Below are 20,052 nucleotides of genomic sequence, written 5' to 3' on the forward strand. Positions count from 1 at the left end.
AATTATTTTCCAGGTGACTCATTCTAACCCCGTGGCAGGGCACTTAGGATGCAAAAAACTCTGGCGCATATAATGGCCCAAATCTATTGAGCTGGCATTTGGGCCGATGTGGGCCAGTGGTGCGCATCGTGCTCAGAATGCCAGCTGGTTAACCAGCCTGCCATTCCAAAGGTGCCGTTGCGCCCATTGCCATTAATGGAGGTCCCGTTTGAACGCATTGGTAGGGACTTCATCGGGTCATTTCACGCGTAGTGCACGCGGCTATCGCTTTGTGTTAGTCCTGGTGGATTATGCAACGCGATAACATTGCACCATTTCGGCGAAAAGTGTGGTGCAAGCACTGTTTCAGGTCATCTCCCTGGTCTGTATTACAAAAGAAATACTGACCACACTGAAGGAGCTATACGAATTACTGGGCATTAAATCTGTTTGGACCATCGTCTACCACCTTCAGACTGACGGGCTGGTAGAGCGGCTGAACAAGACTTTAAAATCCATGATTCATAAGTTCATTCACAAGGATGAACGCAATTGGGATCGCTGGTTAGACCCTCTGTTGTTTGCAGTGCGGGAGGTGCCTCAGCCCTCCATGGGATTTTCTCCCTTTGAGTTGCTGTATGGCAGACAGCCGCAGGGGGTTCTCGTCCTGATTACCTTCCTGCTGGGAGGAAGGGTCGAGCCCTGTGAAAAATTAAATTCAGCATATGCTGGAACAGAGAGCAAAACTGCACAGGTTGGGGAGTCGTTTACGGGATAATTTCCTCCAGGCCCAGCAGCGTCAACAACAGAGCCTGTACAACAGAGGGGCTAAACTCGGGCAATTTTCACCGGGAGATAAGGTACTTGTATTACTCCCTTCTTTCAGCTCCAAATTACTCGCCAAGTGGCAAGGACCCTTTGTGGTCACACGGCGAGTGGAGGACGTTGACTATGAGGTAGTGTGGTCGGACAGGGAAGGAGCCACACAGATTTACCACCTCAACCTCTCTAAACCCTGGAGGGAGGCTGAAAGTGTTTCTCTGGTGAGCCTGGTTAAGGAGAGAGATGAGTTGGGGCCGGAGGTGCCAAAATCCATCATTCCTGCCTCCCTCCATTGTGATAACCATTTCACACAGGCCCAGAGAGCGGATGTTGCCGCGTTGCAACAGCGCTTTGCGGACGTGTTCTCCCCCCTGCCCGACCGAATTGTGCTCACTGAGCATAGTATTGAAACGTAGCCTGGCATGACGGTGCGTTCATGGCCCTACAAGCTTCCTGAACATTAAAGACAAATCATTCAGAAGGAACTGGCCGACATGCTGAAGATGGGAGTAACAGAAGAGTCGCACAGCGCCTGGTGTAGCCCCATAGTTCTCGTGGTGAAGAAAGATGGGTCTATACGGTTCTGTGTCGACTATCGCAGGGTGAATGAGGTGTCACAGTTTAAAGCCCCGGTTCAACAAGCTCCTGGACCAGTTGGGCACTGCTCGCGTTTTCACGACGTTGGATTTAACCAAGGGCTACTGGCAAGTTCCCTTGTCTGCCGAGTCCAAGGAAAAAACGGCCTGCTCCACTCCGTATGGTTTGTACCAATTCGTCACACTTCCGTACAGCTTGTTCGGAGCCCCGGCCACCTTTCAGCGCCTTATGGAATCCCTGAGGCAGGCGGGGCTCAAGGCCAACCTGAAGAAGTGTGCGGTTGGACGGAGGGAGGTACAGTATCTGGGGTACCACTTGGGGCCGGGCAGGTGCGTCCACATGTGGAGAAAACAGCAGCGATTGCATCCTGCCTGCGCCTCAAAACTAAAAAGAAGGTGAGACGGTTCCTGGGGCTGACAGGCTACTACTGCCGGTTTGTGCCCAGGTCCCGCGTCACAATATGTTTAAGAGACACCATGAAAACGCTGCCCTTACTCCTCTGGCACAAACCCATAACTTTGCAAGATAGCAGCTTTAGCAACCTGATAGTTTGTGCTCTTTTCTTAACGTAGTGATGAATATCCCTCACCAGTTTTACCAACTAGAACACAGTGTAACAATGAGGTCCAGCAATTCTTTGGTCACTGCAAAGTGATCAATACACATTCAAAGTGTAGTGAATACTTTTCATCATCAGATAAAGGTTTTTAACAAAATCAAATTTAGCATTACTAAAATTATTAATTTATTCCAATGGCAGCATTCAGTGTTTGCCCATATACATTGGTGTGAAAAAGTGTTTGCCCACTTCCTGATTTTGTATGTTTGTCACACCTAAATGTTTGAAATCATCAAACAAATTTAAATATTACACAAAGATAACACAAATTAACACAATTCGGTTTCTAAATGAAGGTGTTTATTATTAAGCTGGGAACAAAAATCCAAACCTACATGACCCTGCGTGAAAAAGTGATTGCTCCTAAATCTAATAACTGATTGGGCCACCCTTAGCAGCAACAACTGCAATCAAGCCTTTGTGATAACTGGCAATGAGTCTTTAACTTGACTTTGGAGGAATTTTGGCCATGCAGGCATCTTCACCCCGAAGGAGATTCAAAGAACATCAGGCAGTATAGAATCAGATTGAGGTCACAATGAAGGACTACTACATTCCAGATCACATCCTGGAAATCGTCATGGGCTATCTAAAAGGAATTAAGTTGATGTTCAAGGCAGGTGACAAGATCCACCATGGTAGTCTTCAGAAGGGCATCATTGTATTGTTTGTCACAGAAATGAACCTTATCAGTAAAGCAGCCAATATGGAAAGCCAGAGTCCAAAGACAGAAACTAGAGTACACCTCCCACTAAACAGGATTCATGGATGATCTCATAGTCAAAACAGAAACCCATGTGCAAGCAAGATAGATTCTTTTAGTGTCGAAAGAGACTGCCTCGTGGGCCAGGATTAAGTTCAAGTCAAAAAAGTCCAGAAGCCTTACCATCAGGAAAGTTCGGAGCATACAGAGACCATCTCACTATCCTGGACGAGGATATCCCTTTTATTATGGAAAGCCCCATCAAATGCACGCCAGTGGAAACTCTTTCAGTGATGAGGATGTACACATCCTGGGCAGGGAGGAATGCTGGTTTGAGCAGGGAGTCAAGGAGGCCATTTACGTGAAAAGGGAAAGACCATCTCTAGGAGCTTAAGGGTACATCTTTCAAATGAACTGATGTCCAAAACGCACAAAGTAGAAGAGGAAGACATTTTTTTTTAATTTGGTGGATTTAAAACCAAAGGAGAGTGGAGAAAAGTGAAGAGCTGCTTTTGTTTTTAGAAGTAAAAACAAGAAAAGAAGATTAACTAGTGTTTTGAGTGGTTCTACTCAAGTTTTATGAGTAAAACTCATGTCCTTGCATGAAAGTTTGTTTTTTGTTTTACTTACTGATTCAGAAGAGTTGGGTTTTCTGCTTTTCCAGTCCCCTCAAAAACATACTCAAACTTCTTTTTCAGGTTATATTTAAGTTCAAGTTGACCATCTCCACTGAAAGTTCCTGAAAGGAACAAAGAAAAAATATATATCCGTGAAGATTGCCAAGAGAATCACTGTCTCTTTAGACATTACCGGGTTGTCTATCCAAATCCCCATCCCCCTAGAGACCATGTCTGCTCCCAAACAAAAACACAACAAAAAAACAAAAACCTATTTAAACACTCACACACACACACGCACTCACACACACACACAAATCACAAAAAAGAACAATACTGTAACAGCAACAAAGAATAAAACAGTGAAATGTAGATTGTTAAAAGTTAGGTCGCTCTCTTTTAAGTCTCTGTTAGTACATAACAGAGTAATAATTGATCCAAAAATCAATTTACTCTGCCTTACAGAAACCTGGTTACATCAGGATGATTATGTTTAAATAAGTTTAAATTAATTGACGATCCTGAGTCATATTAATTGTCAGAATCCTCGAAGCACAGGCCGAGGTGGCAGCGTGGCAACAATTTTTTACACCAGCCTATTAATCAACCAAAGATCAAGACAGACTTTTAATTCATTTGAAATTATTTAAACTTCCATGTAGATGCTAAAAATTACAGCCTCAACGCGGCATTTAATCTGTTATTAGACTCAATTGGCTTCTCTAAAAATGTAAAAGAACCCACCCACCACTTTAATCACACTCTAGATCTTGTTTTAACATATGGCATAGAAACTGAACATTTAACAGCATTTCCTGAAAACCCTCTCCTGTCTGATCATTTCCTAATAACATTGACATTTACAATAATTGATTACACAGCAGTGGGGAATAGAATTCATCACAGTAGATGTCCTTCTGAACGCGCTGTAACTAAGTTTAAGAATATAATCCACCCACTGTTATCATCTTCAATGCCCTGTACCAACACAGAGCAGAGCAGCTACCCGAACGTTACAGAGGTCGATCATCTTGTTAATAACTTTGCCTCCTCACTACGTCGACTCTGGATACTGTAGCTCCTGTGAAACCTAAGGCCTCAAGTCAGAAGTATTTGACTCTGTGATATAATTCTCAAACACGTAGCCTAAAGCAGATAACTCGTAAGCTCGAGAGGAAATGGCGTGTCACAAATTTAGAAGATCATCATTTAGACTGGAGAAATAGTTTGTTGCTTTATAAAAATAGAAACCTTCCGTAACGCTACAAGATCTTGCTATTCAGGAATGTCTTAAAGACAAAGACCTGGATGGCCACTAACTTTCTGCTCCTTAATTCAGATCAAACTGAGGTTATTGTACTGTACCCTAAAAATCTTAGAAATATGGTATCTGTATTGGCTTCCCTTCATTGGCTCCCTGTTAAATCCAGAATTCAAAATCCTGTTCCTCACATACAAAGTCTTAAATAATCAGGCCCCATCTTATCTTAATGACCTTGTAGTACCATATCACCCCTTTAGAGCACTTTGCTTTCACACTGCAGGCTTACTTGTTGTTCCTAGAGTATTTAAAATTAGAATGGTAGGGAGAGCCTTCAACTTCCAGTTTGGATTCAGGAGACATACACCCTCTCTACTCTTAAGATTAGCCTTAAAACTTTCTTTTTTGCTTAAGCATACAGTTATGGCTGGATCAGTTGACCCTGAATCCTCCCTTAGTTACACTGCAATAGGTCTAGGCTCCTGAGGACTGTTATGATGCACTGAGTATTTCTTCTTCAGTCACCTTTTCCACTCACTGTGTTTCACTCATTGGGCCCACATCCTCATCTGAGGTTTGACAGCGCTTTAGTAGATAAAGTTGAATGACTTGGGGATGAATTGAGCTGCAGTTGGGGAAGGCCTCCAAGGGGACTGGCGGCAGCTCCCGGGCCTGGCAGATCCCCATATACTAAATAGAAGTGAAGAAGTTAAAGGATTAGGGGGAGGGAGGATGGGGCACGTAAATGAGAACGAATAGCTACTGAACCCTTCAAGTAGCACATAACCTGCAGGCTGCAAAAGATGAGCTGCATGGTTACAAACTCACACCAACAACAGTGAGCATGAGCTACATTAGCTATTGGCTAGCCTCACTCAGAGTTACAAGGATCAACAAGTGAACATAACTCTGATCTGAGTGCACAACACCGAATCCCCAAATGCTTTTATCTAAAGCTCACATACATGAAGCAGCATCACAGAGGTCGTCATGACTACCACATGCTGCCAGCTGTTTGACATGTCTGCCATCTTACTCTAGAACTTTCTCAGTTTGGCTAACTTTGACCTTTTAATCTGCAGTGGACTTCATCTTCACACCAAGGGCCAAACCAGGGTCAGCACACAAAATAACAGAGTGATGCTGGTTTCTGCAGCACCCACCAGCTAACTACACTCAGCAAGTCAAACAGCACAGCCTGTGCTTTTGCCAAAGTGCTTGCTCATATGGGGTCATTCTGGGTAATCTGGACTCAGAACCTTCTGGATCTTCTTCAGCTCGTTCTTCATAAAAGTGATGATGTTGTCTTCCAGCAGCTGGAACAGAATACTTTATGAATAATCCAATCAGACTGAAATCATGGAGCCAAACATCAGATCCATGTTGGACACGCTGACAATCCACTGGTCTACAAAGAGCAGCATGGAGATGACTGTGAACAGAATAGATGTAAAAGTAGTTGTTGTACATGTACAGACCATAAATATGGAGATCAGGTGTGTTTGATCCAGCTGGGCAGACTGACCACTGGGAACCTCTGAGCTCTGCTGGTCCACTCTGTGGAGGAATTGAGAAGAATCACTTCCCGAACAGGACAAAGATCCAGTCAGTGACATTTGATAAAGATGGTGATGGAGATAACTCCTTTTAGTTTACCAGTCACCAGTCAATCAGTGAAACCTTCAATTTATTCACTTCTCCTAACTGGTTCTCTGTCGTATAATTAAATAAATCACTTCAAGGTCATATTCTACTAAGTCAACCAAAATACTTCAATAAACTATACTTCATAAAGAATTCAAGAAAAAATAAATGAAAATCCAGTAACACATTTACAAATTAAAAATGTTCATAGGCCCCTAAACAAAGTAAGCTGACTTTTTCTTATTAACTGCTGAGCTGCATGGAGTTCTAAAGAATAATGCTGACATCACAGGATCTTCGAGCCTTAACATATGTGCTTATAGCTACACAAATGTGAGCACAATTACACAATTTTTACAACTGAGGAAAGTGACAAAATGAAGGTTGACAGCAAGTGTCACTCAGAGCCCACCGCTGACTGGCCAATGCGGAGCCATAACAGGTCATCCTTTTTCTAAACCAAAACTAAAAAAGCAAACAATGAGATATTAATTCAGACCTTTTTTTTTTTTAACCCCAGGCAACAATTGTGTTACATTCCTGCACTATATCTGAAGGCTCCTACTCAGGCAGCTATTTAGGGGACGCTTTGTGTTTTAATTGGCAGAGCATGCTCAGTTAATATTCATTTCCATGTGGGAAGCCAACATCATGGCTGAGATTAAAATTTTATGAGTTGTGTAGCCCTAACCCATACAATCAAAGAACATCTCTTTGTTTAAAGCAAATTCCACATAAGTTTGTTCATCAGTTTTAGAAACACAGTGAAAGTGCTGCCTGTACTCTTCTGGCACAACTCATAAGCTCACAGAGGCAGCTTTACCAACATGACTGTCTGCTTTTTTTAAGCTTAGTGATGAATATGTCAGTGAGATTCAGCAACTTCTTGCCCACTGCAAAGTGTCCGAAACACATTCAAAGTTAAGACAATATTTTTCAACATCTTTCTCAATGAAATGAGGGACCAGATTCATGTTTTTACCAACATCAAATTTAACCCCATCAGAAATTCTCTTTTTTTCCCAGTGGTAGCCCTTTGGCTTTAAGCTCCAGATCCTTTATTTCTTTTTATAGCTTAGTTTTTAACATTGTTATAATTATAGCCTTATTTCCAGCGCTTTTAATCCTACAGGTCTGACATTTCAGCTTTCACAGGACAAATTAAACTCATCAGTCGTGATTTCCTGTTCAATCAGAGCATTCATGACTTTAACACAAAGTTCTTCTTTTCTTAAATAGCAGACCACCAGAACACCAACACCACACTGGTGTCAGCATTTTTCACAGACCTGTCCAAATCAATCACCATGACAAAAACAATTTAAAAAACTTCACCTTATTCACTCAAAGTAGCATAAACACACTAGCCTACCAAACAAGGAAATTCAGCAAGCTGACAAGAGATTATATCAAACTGCAAGAAAATGAGACTTCAGAGCTGCTAGAAAACAGTTACAGTGAATAATGTGAAGCTGTAGTTGTAGAAGGAATAGGCTTCAAAACAACTAAAGCTAACAACACCAACTAGAATTCAAACCTGGATCACAAACCAAAACACAATCAGTACAACTGTACCCTTCAAGTACCACAAAACCTGCAGGCTGCAGAAGCAGAGCTGAAAAGTTAAAGATTCACACCAACAACAGTGAGCATGAGCTACATTAGCTGTTGGTTAGCCTCACTCAGAGTTACAAGGGTCAACAACTGAACATGACTCCAAGGGCCAAACCAGGGTCAGCACACAAAATAACAGAGTGATGCTGGTCTCTGCAGCACCCACCAGCTAACTACACTCAGCAAGTCAAACAGCAAAGCCTGTGTGGACAGGTGGATGCTTGAAGTGTCCAAACATTTACATGGAAAAGCTTCAAATTTCTCTTTCTGTCAACAGTTCAGTCAGCAGAAGATGAACTGATCTCCAAAAGGCACAAAGTCAGAGAGGAAACTTTCTTTTCTACATTTTAGTAGATCAGAGTTTGATTTTTATTTGATGAATTTTCAGAAAAGTGAAGAAAAGTGGAGACTGAGTTTAGTTTGTAGAAGTTAAAATAATAACCAGTGCTTGGGTCATTTTGATGCTCTGAGTTTGATGAGCAAAAGTGAAATGTGTGCAGCAAAGTTAGTGTTACCTCCTCTAACTTCCTCCATCATACAGCACAACATGACTGATGGAAGAAAACATGAGCACGAGCATCACTTCCTGTTTGCTGAAGTAGATTTTCAGTTGTTTGGAAACCAAAGGCTTGTTTTTAAGAGACAGTTTAAATGGGATTGAGGGAATGACGTGTTTGCACTGCAGTTTATATCCAACAACATCAAGCAGCTCAATCAAAGAGTTCATGTTACTAACAGCTCACCGCTCTGCAGCAGACAGACGCTGGACTTTAAAATTAATAGGGTCATCTTTAGACCAGTCACTCTTTAAGCACAAACAGCTGGGTCCAGGTTCAGTTTCAGGTCCAGCTTCAGCTCCAGGTATAGGTCCAGCAGGTCTTCCATAGATCCTGTTAGAGAAGACACTGTGCAGGACTATTGATGGTCCTACTGTAAGCAGCAGGAGTTTAAGGATGTGTCCCAGTTCAGGGTCTGCAGCCTTGAAGGCCACATTTTAAGGCCGATTACATCACAGCGACGCAACGCGGCCGAAGAGTAAACTTTTAAAAGTAAATACTGAATATTATGTCACTTATTTATGTGCAAATGTTTAATAATGAAGAACATTAAAACATTACTGTTGGCCACGTGTCGGCAAAGTTATGTGACATTAGCGATGTTTGTACTTTCAGCGTTAACTTGGTTTTAAAGCCTTTACTTTAAAATATACGCCGTTCAATAGTCGACTTTAATCTTGCAGAGAATGTGATGATTTTATGGATAATTAAAGTCAGTCATATATCCACAAACACACCAAGCTAAAAGTAAGTGAATGCTGCTCGGTTTGCAGTCCTGAATATGACGGCACAAGCAGGATTCACTGCACTGTTAATGTTAGCTATGTTATATTGCTGCCTCTGTTCGGTGGTGTCGAGCCAAACGGACTTTAACGTGTGTTTGAACGAGCTGACGGTTCACTCGTTAAGCTGAAAGAAAGATGCTTTAATCACAGGAGTCACACATGTGTCCACTGTACCATCTGGGAACTCTTCTTGTTTAGCACTCATAATAACACAAACACTAAATCCTCCCTCTCTTGTGCTGTTTTGTAGCAGTGTATACACCTGAGACTGTCACCTGTCTGTCTGTCCTGCACTCTCTCTCTGTTTCTTTCTCTCTGATTGTGGAATAAAAGTATGAACATGTATTTATAAGTTACACTTGTGTTTGAATCCTGCAGCTTATCACACATTTGATTTCCATGTGTGACAACTGCAAGTGTCCAGAGTGAGGACAGACTGAGGGACCCACTGCTGCACATCATCTGTGAGGCTTTGCACCCCTGATGATCCACCAGGACAAACTCAGCAGTGTGTGAGGAAGAGGAGGAGGAAGAGCCAGCAGCAGCTGACAGATGGAGAGAATAGACAGACTATTCCCTGTTTGTGAAGGACTGCTACAAAAGTTTAAAATAACTAATTGTCTGTCCTGAATCAGTCTTATTAGGTAATGTTCAAATAATTTTATCATCCCAATGTTTTCAGTGTGGGAGAAATTACTCAGGGCCTTCAAGTTACACACTATGAAAGGCAGAAACAAGTTTAATGTTCAGAAACCTAAAGTATGTATCAGCAGCAGAATGGAGCTAAAAATAAATGTTTGTTTCAGTTCTATGACGCTTTGAGTATTTTGGATTAGTAGTACTGCTGTGTTTGTTGCATCATATTGCTGTAATTGTTTATGTGCTTTATATATTCTGAGGTAAGTTGATCTATAGTGTTACATCATATTCTATAAGGATGTTATGTGTTTGTTTACTTTCTGCCCAGTTTGACCCATTTAGCAGAAGTCAGCCTGTTTAAGGCTCTGATATCTATTCTGTATGACTTAAAGCAGTTATGACATGGTATGATTTTCTCACCCAATAAAGGAATATTAAATATATCAGTCTACTCTTCATTCTATCAGAAACAGTTATCACAGCTCGTACATTTTCCTTTTTACACATATATGTAAGCATTGAGCCAAATGTAATAATGCCAACATATTAGACGAACAATATTTGTCTCTTATGTATAATACATCTATATATACACTGTCAAAGATACTTGTCTTTGAGTGAAGATTTAAGGTCATAGGAAATACAAATAACTACAACTTTAATCTTTGACACAGAGTTCAAGCTCACTGCTGTAATATATCATAATAATCTGACAATAAATATAATATTGGCCATATTATATTTACATTACCAAAGTAAGATGACTTTAGTCTCATGAACAACATTAGCTAATTGTTATTTACTAGCTAATCTTAAAATGACTGTTCAGTACAGAAATGAAGCCCAACAATCATGTTTTTACAGTCCCGTAGTCTCAGCCTCTGATTCCTATCAAATCAATCAAAGCTCATATAAAAACAAACAAACAAATGAACAAAAACATTTTCTCCTTCATTTCAGTCAAACAATGCTGTATGAAACATTTCCAGCGGTTACTATCATGGTTGCTAGGCAACCTGGGCAGTGCGACGGAGGCTAGACCGTCCCATTTTACAAGCCTCGCACTTCTGGCGTTAGCGGTCTTCGAGGATGCGGTCCACATAGACCGCGACGGCTGCAGACCCTGACATGGACGACGCAACAGCTCCCCAAAAATGAAGCCAAAACGTCTCTATCGCCCCTGCAGTATAGGCCATAAGCCCCGCCTCCTCAGAGTCAGACTAAAATAAAAAAAAAAAATTCTCCTCAGATAATTGTTTTCCTAAGATGCTTTTGGATTGAATTTACCCTGACTAAAAAAATTTAGAGAAAAGCACCAGGCTGCTTAGTCACTAACTACCGTTACTGTACTTTTATTATGAGTATTATGCTGTAAGAGCAACAGGCTGGACTCTGCATATATTTAATAATCTGCTCTGCACAGGAGCTGACGCAAACAGCAGCATGTTGTTTGTCACCTGCCACATCTGTAAAGACAGTAACACCAATTTTTTTTAAAAAAAAGCTTGCACATAAGTAACCCCATTAATCATTCACTATGGATTAAAATAGCAAATAGGTCAAAGTGCCACATGTGCTGTCAGTGAAAGCTGCAGCTGTTTTATTGGTAAAGTTAAAGACAAAAAGACAAAAGGATTAATCACCCCTGTAACTGTGTCACTATATATATCAGCATTAACAGGACCTCAGTTTGTTGTTTCACAAAGCTGCTCATCTCAGACCTGCACAGCTTCTGTTTTAAACACTTGATGTACTCAGCTTCATGAAGAGGACATGGGATTTTCTCTGACACAATTAAATAAAACCTGGTGAAGGTCAAAGGTCGTCACTTGTATGTTGAACTCAAAACTGTTGATCTGGAATTCTTTCACAGTTTTCTGCCAATAGTGTGTTATTTACCATAAAGTAATTCAGTCATTCATACCAGAGTAACTAGAGAGGATCATATATTTTCAAATATAAAACTTTCTTCAGGACTGAACATAATATTTTTATGTAAAAGTCCAGAGCCTCTGAGGATTATCTGAGTCATTCTAACATTACACAAACCAAAGGTCTCCATCACAGTGTTCATGAAATGCTTCTAATCCATCTTCTGGGGCGGGCCTACAGTGGAGCTCTGAAGATTTCCCTGTGAGGGAGCTGCTGGTGAAGATCATGAGGTCCTCCTTGATCAATCCCATGAGCTTCAGTCTTTCCAAGATGATGCCTCTCTCAGTGGGTCAACAGAATATCTGGCACAGGACAGCTGTGATGAAAGAATAGGAAGACGTTTCTCCAAACCTCTGGACCCAGGAAACCAAGCTTGGTCCTGATGGTCTCCCTCACTAGTTTCCCCCAAAAGTGAATGTAGCTATTGATAATAATGTGGACTCTTATTCTTTTCATTATTAAATGAAAAGAAAAAATTACACTTCAATGAAACCTTCTGCTGCTGTTTCTATCTATTTTTCATGTTAGCAAGCTGTAAAGTGCTCTGTAAGTGTAATAGATATAAAACTGTTTAAATCTTCAGTTTTATGTTAAAATTTAAAGGACAGCATTACATTTTCGATATTAACAGTAACTCTGGGCCTCTGTGGAGTGTGCAGCCGATCTCATTACTGTCTAAAACTGGATAACAAAACCTAAGGAGTGCTGAATCATTCAAAACTGCAGACTATTAGAGTAACAGGTGTGTAGCATCGCTAGAGTTAATTGGTTAAACTCTTGGGATGTCTTAGCTACAAAATGAGCTTTAATTTTCTGCTTCTAAGATAAAACTGAGGTTATTGTAACGGGACTTAAAAATCTTAGAAACACAGTGTCTAACGAGATCCTTACTCTGGACGGCATTGCCTTGAACTGTCTGTTGTAGTGATTTGGCACATTATGAGTAAAATTGAAGCACACAATCCCGTCGCACAACATCAACATCTCTTTATATACAAAAAGAAAAATGCTTTTTTTACATAACAGAATTGTAACTTCACAATTCATCACCATACAAGACCGAAACCGATTACGTGGGTACATAGGATAAGTCCTATGTACGGGTAATTTCACAGGGCCTTGGAAGGGTGACTATATCAGTATACATGTTTGAAAAAATGATGCATGCTTTTAAAAATGTGGTAAAATACAGGTTACACGTTTTAAGAAAAAAAAAACAATACATGTTTTTTTAAAAAAAAAGTAGGGTAACTTAAATTATTACTACAAAAACTATATTTTAGGATAAATACTATGATTTGGCAGAAATACTATAATTTAACACAGATACTATAAAATAGCATAAATACTATGGTTTAGCAGAAATACTGCATTTAGCACAAATACTATACTTTAGCAGAAATACTGCATTTAGCACAAATACTATAAAGTAGCAGAAATACTATGATTTAGCAGAATAGTAATAACTTAAGCAGAGATAATGGAAAAACAAAATGGACAGCTGAAAAAATGCTGAACATGGTTAAGTTCCCTCAAAACTACTTGTTGTCCATGTTAAATCCTCAATTCTTTGATCTTTGGGCTGAAGGAAGGACAACACTTGGTGTATAAATGCTCAGTCAACAATCATTTTATTCCGTACAATTCTCATTATTCCATACAACACTTTTGAGCATAAACCGTCCGGAGGGGAGATGAGCGCGGGAGGGTGTCCACCTGATCTCGACGTGTCTGAGCATTTCTCACATTCTTATAGCTTCAGCCCCCCTCCAAAGTCATAATACCTAAGCATCCACGTTCTTTCTCTCTCTCAGTGAGCCTAAGTTATGACCTTGGCTTTCTGTGCAGTATGTTCTGTTCTTTTCTAATCAGACAAATAAGACCATGATTCTCTGAACACAGTATTTCTTATACTCAACAGTATAATGCATCATAAAACAATATCATTCATTCACAATAAATCAGCAGTCTAATGCAATACAAATCAGTTTAATAAATGTAATAGTTATCACCTTCTTCTAAGTCAGGAGAATAATGCAAACTAAAACTACATAATGATTTCCATCCATCCATCCATTCGCTTCCGCTTATCCTTTTCAGGGTCGCGGGGGGCGCTGGAGCCTATCCCAGCTGTCATAGGGCGAGAGGCGGGGTACACCCTGGACAGGTTGCCAGTCTGTCCCAGGGCTAATACACAGGGACAGACAACCATTCACACTCACATTCACTCGCACATTCACACCTAGTGGCAATTTGGATTATCCAATTAACCAATCCCCACAAGCTGCATGTCTTTGGACGGTGGGAGGAAGCCGGAGTACCCGGAGGGAACCCACGCAAACACGGGGAGAACATGCAAAACTCCACACAGAAAGACCCCGGCCTGATGGTGGAATTGAACTCAGGGCTTTCTTGCTGTGCGGCAACAGCGCTAACCACCGTGCCACCGTGCTGCCTCACAATCTTTAATTAGGGGTATAACGTGGCATAAGATAATATAATAATCTCACACCCAACTGTAAAAAATTGGCAGAAATTAAAACAAAAACAAGAAAGAACAGCCAGCAGATACACACAATTACAAATATGGACACATATGGAAACACAAATCCACAGAGAGAGACACAGGATCTATGCCAGTCAACCAGGCTGAATATATTCAATTTGAATCCTACAATGAGATGGGGCCAAAAAGGGTCTCTCTCTCTCACACACACACACACACACACAGAGCAGGAAAGTGAACAGGGGCTGTTAATGGTGTTTCTTGTAAGTTTCTAGGTCAGTCAAACAGCCTGACGCTGTTCAATTTGAATCCACCAATCAGAGAGGCTGCCTGTTTCCCGCCTAAACAGCTTTACACACACACACACAGGCACAGAGAGAGACAGGCTTTTTGCAGTCTATTTCTCATATTGAGGATTCCCCTCGAACAAATGGCCATAATTTCCTAACCGTAGGAGGTAGGACGGTCATTCTTAGGTGGTTTTGTTCGGAAGAGATGGGGGAATCTTCAAGTGTTGACCATTTATAATTAAAATATGAATTATTAAAGATATATGACTTGTAATGTATCATAACTGAGTAGAGGCGAAGCGAACACTGCCTTGACTTGCCCTCAAACAACGTTATGCAACTCTAAATCTATATGGAGCATCGATATCATTCTTTCACAGTAAGATACAGCAGGCTTTGTTGAACAGTCATGGAAGTTTTCAGGTCTCTGTGGAAATCTATCAGAAAGATATGACGAGAGAAAAAAGTGCTTCATTTCCAGAGTTTGAAATCTGAAGAAACCTGAGCGAGGGACAAATTTCCTACTCTCAAACAAATGTAATTCATGGCCAAACGGTAATAGGGGATAAAATAATTCTTGAATTGTGACCATCAGGAGTGTCTGAAGATATGTTCACACAAGCCTCATGTCTTAACTTCGCCTCGTTAAGGAGATATGACGATTCGAAAATGTGTCCCATTAGAGAATTCCAGTGGTGATTTCAAGCAAAGTCTCCATTGAGTTTCTATGGAGAGTTTTCAGACTTTGTGTTGCTCTGAGGAGATTTGCCAAAACTCTGTAACTCCCACAACAATGATAGTGACATTTTCTGAAAGCCAGCAAAAATACCTACATTTTAATGTATAATTTTTTGGGGTTGAGTGAAAATTGAGCGAGTAGCAAGAAGTTGTTCGGACATGAAGACAAGATTCAGAAAGGTCTAGTGAACCACTGGAAGTAAGCTGCATAGCAACCACAACAACGCATGTATTTTCTGAAAAATCATAAAGATGCGACCAAAAACTTAAACATGGTTTAAATGAAATTGGTAATAGATATGAAAAAGCTGAATTACCCATAAATCAGCGCTGTTATTCGCACTAATAAACCAAACAACTGTTATAACTTGCACACTACATTTTTATTTTTCAATTTATATATATATATACACACACACACGTAAAAAAAAACCCTGTACCTTAATCTTAATAAGTGGACAGTACTCTGTTTTTGTAACTATTGTCCATGATGTAAATGGGGTTTTTTGGGTTTTTTTTTTTTTTTTGTTCCTGCAAAAATTGCGTGTTTCAGTGCTGTTTGCATATATGCTTTTCTTCTGCTGCTGTTACAACCCAATTTCCCCTTTTGGGACAATTAAAGGGGTGTTCTATTCTATTCATATATATTTAAATATAGAGAAATAGCATAATTTCATTTAGCCAAAGTCTACACTAGACAAGAAACTAATTTTAAATTTTTCTGCCTTATCACCTAAAACAAAGCAGACAACAACGCTCTGAGCTGACTCTGAAGTTATCATCAAGGTTGCATGATGAGAGCCACTTCAGAGGTAACAATACTTCTTACTCTGACAACTTATTAAAGAAAGATTCAGACAACATGCACAAAACTCAGCATGAGACACAGAGAACAGCCACCAAAGTTTTACCCATTATTTGAGGTCACTGAAGTTTGGTGTTAATAGTTTGGAAATCTAGCTTTTGGCAGTTACGTTTATGTGGTTATGATGTATTTTGTATCCTGTTTGAGCAACTGGTTTAAATTCTTTGAACAAACCAGATTTGGTTAAAACCCTCTCTAAGCACTGAAACGTTTCTCTGTCATTGGCTTTTATTTGAAAATGAAATTAGAATTACAACATTTTAATATGCTTGGATAAGACTTTAATAGTTTCATGAAATATTTAAAAAAACATTTGTGGAAATACTCATTTAGGTTCGAGGGATGCGTCTACATGTATTCTTGTGACGTTTGAAAGTGGATGAGTGCCTGAAACGCCTCCTACACTTTTGACAGCTGTTTCTCTCCAGTGTGGATTCGCTGATGATGCTTCAGATGTGATGACTGACTGAATCCCTTGTCACACTCATCACAATAGTATTGCTTCTCTCCTGTGTGGATACGCTTATGCCTCTTCAGATGTGATGACACACTAAAACCCTTTCCACACTGATCACAGGAGTGGGACTTTTCTTCACTGTGGGTATGCTGATGTACCTTCAAACTATATAGATGAGGGAAGCTCTTTCCACACTCATTGCAGGCATAGGGCTTTTCTCCAGTGTGGATACGCTGATGAACTTTCAGATCTGATGACTGACTGAAGCGCTTGTCACACTCATTGCAAGAGTAGGGTTTTTCCACAGTGTGGATACGCTGATGACGCTTCAAATGTGATAAACTCCTGAACCTTTTCCCACACTGGTCAAAGAGGCAGAGTTTGCCTCCATGTTGGCTGGGAAGATCAAGCTGTTCTTCAAAAAATCTACCCCAACCTCCTCATGAAGTCTGTCTGGGATGTTCTGGTTTTAAACAGAAAGAAGAAAGAGACAGAGTAACAACAATCTAAAACATTGTCACGTCTGCTGAGACATACGGTGTGGAGATGAGAAAGTGTGGACACAAATGCAGGAAACGGGGATGGAGTGAGAAGATAAAATAAAATCAAGCTTTTATTTTGGGCTGCACAAACACTACAAAACAAAGGGCGAAGGGAAATTGAGATAAACTAATAAAACCCTAAATTGGGGAATGCTTTATGGAGGACCACAAGAGCCACGCGCATCGAAATAAAAATGTCTGTGCTTAAATAATGAATTGTAGAATAAATTCTGCAATTGTAAATTCATTTTTGAATTCCAATTTAATAAACTGCATTTCAAAATCCTTTTTCCAATTGCATTTCAAAATCCTTTTTCCAATTGCATTTCAAAATCCTTTTTCCAATTGCATTTTAAAATCCTTTTTTCAGTTGCACTTTAATAAACTGCAGTTCAAAATCCTTTTTCCACCTGCAATTTAATAAACTGCAGTTCAAAATCCTTTTTCCACTTGCAATTTAATAAACTGCAGTTCAAAATCCCTTTTCCACCTGCAATTTAATAAACTGCAGTTCAAAATCCCTTTTCCACCTGCAATTTAATAAACTGCAGTTCAAAATCCCTTTTCCACCTGCAATTTAATAAACTGCAGTTCAAAATCCTTTTTCCACCTGCAATTTAATAAACTGCAGTTCAAAATCCATTTCCCTTTCCTGTTCGCTCCGGGATTAGCTGCTGGATTAGCTCCTGGATTAGCTGCTGGATTAGCTCTTCGATTAACAACTTGCTGGAGGCTATTCAAATTAGCCACACCGTGGGATGTAAGGAGCTCTCTGATTGGTTGGTCAGACACAGGCTGTCTGCCAGCCTGGATTTTTCTAGCTCATAGCTTCGCCCTGCTAAGAAGCGTGTGTGCTTGTACAAAGGCCGTTCAGCCTCGGGATTTACACTCGGCTCGACACGGATATGTGAAGAATGAAGGGACCCTGCAGCGAAACGGAGAGCGCAACCTCTGACTGAGGGCCTGTTTACGCAGTCTGACCACCTGTTGAAGGTAACGTGCTAACGTGGCTAACGCTAGCATCACCGCACGTAGCCCCGTTATTTTAAGGACATCTTAGCTTATGAAAGTTTTACGTCGCAGCTGTACGAGCTCGCTACGTGTTTTGTAAGCTGCTGTGCTCTTCACAAATAAAGCTGGAAGCAGCTCAGACTGTTAGAACCAGCACTGAGCCATGTTACATTTATACAGTGTTAGAGCAATGGTTGTAACCTACAGCCTTTAAACTAGCGATTAAAATGCTGACAGTAAACTCGTCAGTCCAGATGTTACCACATTACTTTGTGATACTTAGAGTTAAAACAACTGAGACAGGCTGATTAAAATAACAGCTGTCAGTTCTCTCATTCCTTATATCAAGACTGGAGATCACACTACTGATTTCAGTTCATTTAATATGTGAGTGCACAGATTCATTCTCAACTGGACATAAACGATGATTAAAGGTTGTATATATGATGAATTCATCAAATCCCAGCCTCTAACACAGTACGCTGAATCTTAGCTTTGAATGTCCAGTATATTCTAATCAGTGCAATTTAAGCATTCACTGAACCTACAGTAATTGAAATTGATTTAATAAACTGCAGTTCAAAATCCTGATCAAACTGAATCAAAATTGATTCAGTTTAGTACTTTTCTCTGTATGCTCTGTGATTATAAAGGCCTTAAATTCTGTGATATATACTGTAAATGATTTTCACAGAGGTCTTAAAGTACTTAAATCACTGCTGATAGTCTGGTTGTTTATATTTTCACGTTTTTGTGTCTGTAGGGCTGTTTGATGACGATTTGGACTCCTCTGGGAGATGAGGACACACCCACATCTGTTCCATACTGCAGCCATGGATGGTGTTACGGCTCTGAGTCAGCTTTAGACCATCAGACGCACACACTGGAAAACCAGCACCTGGACTTCATGCAGGAGAGACGGCCTCAGTGATGTAGGTTCATAAGCGAGTTCAAACATTTCTGGCTTCTTATCACTTAGATTCCTTAATCTTAAAAGTGAATGCATTTAAAGCAGGAACTGCACACCTAGCTGTCAAAAGTTTGGCAGCATGAGTAAAGTTTTGTAGGGTCCTTGTTAAAAATCCCACAAGCGCCACACCACATTTGTCATATATAGTTCATTTTGTACAGGACATTGTTGAAATTATAAACTATATATTCTAATTATCCACTTGTCTGTAATTTTTGAGTAAATGGATGTCACTGATAAATCAGTGGTGATTCACCTGCAAATGTTTTTAACAAACTTTGTTTTTTGTAGAATTCATCAGCAGCTGTGAAGAGATGCATTTGAATATCTTCTGGTTCCACTTTTCCTAACCTGGAAGCTGAGGATGGCTGATTCCTGACAAGGGCACACACCTCAGCCCTATCATGGGTGTTACATCCTCCGTGCAGCAATTCCAGAGAAAACGAGAGAGCAACGACCACTCATTAAGACCAGACAGAAATCTGTCCCTTTCTGGCAGCTGTGGAAACTTCCAATAAGAAAGTTTGCATTCTTAGAACAATGCTGGGTCGTGTGTGATGTGTCATCATATGAGGATATTACATTTTGACTTAATTCTGCTCAATTAAGTGTTTTGATCGTTGATCCAGTATAGCAGCTTTGTGTTGTGCAGCAAGTTAAAACCCATTGTCCTCACGAGCACAGCATCTAACAACTCTCCTTAAAAAAGTCGATTGACTTTAACTGGAAACAATGGTTTCCAGTGGGAGATACATTCATCACTCATCCGTGACACTGGAGAAGTCACCTGGATGAGTGATAAAACAGACCAGTTTAAGACCAAAACTGAACTCAGTGAATTGACATTAGACTGGAATTCATAAGATGAATAGAAATACTGCTGAAGCTGATATATATATATTAT

At 40.2% G+C, this 20,052-nt stretch overlaps 1 long non-coding RNA gene across 1 annotated transcript; it reads left to right on the forward strand.

Moving 5' to 3' along the window:
* Window positions 1-17,781: 17,781 nt before the first annotated feature.
* Window positions 17,782-20,033, forward strand: LOC134620866 (uncharacterized). The gene is made up of 3 exons (XR_010092152.1): window positions 17,782-18,160; window positions 18,942-19,110; window positions 19,440-20,033. It is a non-coding gene; the product is annotated as an uncharacterized LOC134620866 (long non-coding RNA).
* The last annotated feature ends 19 nt before the right edge of the window (window positions 20,034-20,052 follow it).

This window comes from Pelmatolapia mariae, linkage group LG23, assembly GCF_036321145.2.
Source record: "Pelmatolapia mariae isolate MD_Pm_ZW linkage group LG23, Pm_UMD_F_2, whole genome shotgun sequence".
Lineage (NCBI taxonomy): Eukaryota > Metazoa > Chordata > Actinopteri > Cichliformes > Cichlidae > Pelmatolapia > Pelmatolapia mariae.